Here is a 4,411-nt window from a genome sequence, read left to right on the forward strand (position 1 = left end):
CCTACGAGCGCTCGAGTGTAGGCCCAGTATGGGTGGGGCCCACTTGGGACGGGGAGTGTTTTTTTTTCTTCTTTTTCTCTCTTCAATTTTTTCTCTCTTCATATATATGGAAGAAGATTTATAATTTTTTTTAGTCCAATCTTATTTTTTGTTTGTTATTATAAAAATTTAAAATATATAAATAATTTTAAATAGTTTATACTATTTGTATTAAATATAAATTTTAATTTTATAATATTGAGGATTTAGATATAGATTGTATATTAAAAAATAAGAGAAAGATTAATGGAGTTTAAGTTAATTTTATATTTTATAAAATTTAGTTGCGAAAATCGCATGACATATACAAACTAAATTTGTAGAGCTAAGCATTACATTTAGTAATAGACAGGACTATATAGTAATTAATATAAGTCACAGTGGGGTGATATCTTTTGCGCAACGATTATCGAGCAATTATGGAGAAATAGACAGGACTATATAGTAATTAATATTTATTTTCATGAAAGAACATTTGTCTTCCCAACTCGTCTTGAATAACAATGTAATATTTTATGACTTGTCATTTATATACTAAATAATATCTCTCGTTACTGTTGATCTTTGTTGGGTTTTTTTTAATCATGTTGTGTTTTCTTCTTGTTTGTTGTCTCTTTTTGTAAAAATAAGTATCATATTGATCTTCATAATTGATTGTTTAATCTATTTTAGTTCATGATTGATGTATTGTTGTAAATACATGTTCTATTATTGTTGTTTTTAAAATAACAAATGATGTCGTTGGTTCAACAGTGTAGAAAACTTCACTACATAAATGTTTAATAGAAAATTCTACTTAACATCAAGAGTAAAACAATACTTTCGATTTGAAATTTGAATCTTTTATTACTATTTTTTATGAGATTTTTATTTTCAGCTGTTCATTTTGAAGCTACTCGTTTACTAAGCAAACGAAATTAAAAAATATAAAATTTGGATTCTAAATAGTTCTAATAGTATATATCATACCTAACAAAGCCGATTGTTTAATAGAATGTTTTATCATAAAAAATAATTTACAAGCACGGAGGTCTTCGTGCTTTTGAAAGTGTAGGAGTCTAACTGTTACGCCCCGAGACCCGTCTATTTGGTCAGATTCGGGCCCGCAAATAGACCGCCGAACAGACAGAGTTTCCCATGTACGTCCTAGGCGTCGCAATCAATACTATTCGCGAGGTTCCAATAAGGAACAGTATTCAAGCAAGGATTGCATAAGGAAGTACCAAAAACAAAAATGCAGCTATGTTATTACAAGCATTCGTCCCAGGTTTTACATATTTCATTTTCTTTTTCTTCTAAATATAATCAAGATTATTACAATATTATTTTTCTTCTTTTCTACACTCCAAGCTAGGCTGACTCGGGGTATCGCTATCTCTGGTCTCAGTGGTAGGGCGCTATCTACGGAGCTACGCCCTTTTCTCGCGCCGCCGCGTCACTCGCGTGTGAACCTGTAATCCCCAAAACAACGTGGGGTGAGAAATATTGTCCATAGTTTCCAGTAGGTACGGCCACCCAAGGGAAGAGCTCGACCCACCAGGTCCGAAGGAGGCACTGCAATATGTTAGTCCAACAGATATCCAATAGATATATATGCAAGTATTACAATACATGTTATGCCTCAAGACATGCAATATGCAAATGTAAATCATGCAATCAACTAAGTAGGCTATCCATAAATCATGTCCATTTATATCTCTTGCCATTTTATATCATTGGTCATTTGCTCCGAAGGTTTCCTCTACCTTAGTCAAGCTAACCACCCGACTCGGCATCGAGTCAATCCTACTCGAAGTACCGCGCACTCTGCTGCATCCACAATCCAATCATTTACCTTGTTGTAACCCAATCATTCCGGCTTTACCCGAAGGTTAAGGCCTGACTCACAACCAAATTCCTACAATCGTGAGGACACGTCCGCTACACTCACCCGGGACCATCTGCGGGGCAACTACGTCTGCCCCTACCGTGAAGTACTCCGGAGACCATTGCTTCGGTGGAGCGACCACCGCCAAGCGAAACAGACGTATGTGAGCATGATCCAATCCTCCATGCCGAGGATACCTTACTAACTTGTCACGCCCCGGGACCGGCAGAGGCCCTCCCGGTAGCGCGCTCAGACCCACCATATGTCTACACATATAAGGCGTTTACAACAACAGCGGAAATAAAGCAAGAGATGATCTACAACTAGAGATATCAGAGCAAGTACACAACTATAATTTATGATAAGAGTAGATGGAACAACTAAGCAATAAAGAGGAAACATAAAGTTATACAATAACCATCTCAAAAGTACACAAAATGGGTGGTCTCTATAACACTGGTACAGCTCTCAACCTCTCCAAAAAGAAACAAAGAGAGGTAGACCACCTATCAAAGCGTTCTCGAAAGTAAGCTAGCTCGAGGCGACACCCTTTCTGCGGTCCCTAGCCTCTCCCGGCGTGGAAGGCTCTGAAATAAAACATAAAACCGAGGGCGTGAGAACTATAATTTATAGTTCCCAGTGGGCAATTGCTGACCTCAGCTTAATGCACCACTAGGCCCCAAAAGAAAAGGATAAGTACGATAAGCCACGATAATAGTAAAAAGATTGCATTTATGAAAGCATAATTAAAATGTTAAGTTACTATGTCGCAAATAACCATGATGTCAATATATTGTACATCTACGTTATTAAGAAGAAGTATGTCCAAGTATGACTAATACGTCCCAACATAACGAGCAAGTACGTATCATGATCTACTATATCAATATATGATGAATATGCTCTATCATAACAACCAAGTATACTAAGATGCAACAGGCAATTTATTAAGTATACAACATGTCTCAACACTATGCTATAAGCATGTCAAAGTAATCCAACTACTAATCCTATCTAGTAGTGATTGTTATCTCCCGATTAAATGTCATCGTTTCCAACATGTTCTAGGACCTACATAGTGTAGTCTAGCTTGTGCCACCTAAGTGTCGGTGGTAGCTCCAGCATTCCCACTCTAAGAATGAGTCTATCCCTCCCGACCCCGTAGGTTTCTCGATACCGCACGAGCGAATATAAGTCGTGTAGGCCAACTCCGGAGTGCCGGCTTGTAGGGAGCGACCCTCACAAGCATGTGCGAATGAGCACAAATAGCAAACAAGCATAATCATCGTCTCAAGTACCCAATCATAATGTCTCTAACATGGTAATAGTCACTAGCATCTCAATGATCTAGCTCTAGGTCACAATATGAAGTTTCAATATTTACTAAGTTTAGTGCCCCTTTATGACACTTAGACATTTCGATGTACAAGCATGTTCCAATTCTCTCCATGGCCCTATCCACAAGGTTCACACATAACCCGAGCTCAATACCGCTTTATGATATTAGCTCACAATTTCACATGTCAATCTAGTCCAATGCCCCTTTATGGCATTATAATAATTCCATGTCCAACTAGGGTTTAAGTCCAATGGCACTTTACATAGATCAATTCTACTATATAAACAGGAACCCAAGTCTACCATAAGAATGCTAATGCACACATAAGCCTCATATGCAAGTTCCCTACCTTATAGAGGTCCAAAAATACAATGTATGTAACATAGGTATTTTAAGCATTCTAAAATTCATAATAAATACATTTATCATGAAAATGTATGAATTTCTACTTTACGAAGTATAAAACATCGGATATGAGAATTTCTCATATGCTAGGCTAGGTTAAACCCACTGAACCGTCACGGAACCCTTCGTTTTGCCGAACGGAGTTGTCCACAAGTCTCTAAATACCCTAAAAGTAAGGAGCGAAGAGATAAACAAACGTTACGAACAACTCTAGGCTCAAACATTAACCTACCAAGCAAAAGGGCCAAAATCTCACCTATAGAGAAAAATCTCTTCCCAAGCTTCAAAAGAAAGCTAGAACCCTTCCAATGTAATCTAGAGGAAGGTTCTAATCTAAGAGATTGAGCTCCAAAAGCCCTAAATCAAAAAGCCCCAAAATCAACCCTAAAATCCAAATCTAGGGTTTCATCTCCCAAAATCTACCAAAAATAGGTCTAGAGGGGAGAAATAAGCAACTAACCTCAAGAGGAAATCTAAACCAAGCTCAAAATGCTTAAAGGTTGAAGATTAATCCACCACAAGGCTCCAAGTCTAAGCTCCAAGTCTCCAAAAGTGAGAAATAGGAAAGAGGAAGATGCTCCAAAGCTCCCTCAAGCTTGCTCTCCAACTTCACCTTCTTCTTCTCCTCCTTCTTCTCTCTCTAACATAGGTGTGGGGAGGGTTGAGAGAAGAGAAATGAGGAAGGGAGAGGGTGGAATGGCTATTAAGGCCATCTAAAGTAACAAAATCCAAAGAGGCCTCTCAAATTCCCAATATTGCAT

This window comes from Ananas comosus, linkage group 13, assembly GCF_001540865.1.
Source record: "Ananas comosus cultivar F153 linkage group 13, ASM154086v1, whole genome shotgun sequence".
NCBI classification, from domain to species: Eukaryota; Viridiplantae; Streptophyta; class Magnoliopsida; order Poales; family Bromeliaceae; genus Ananas; species Ananas comosus.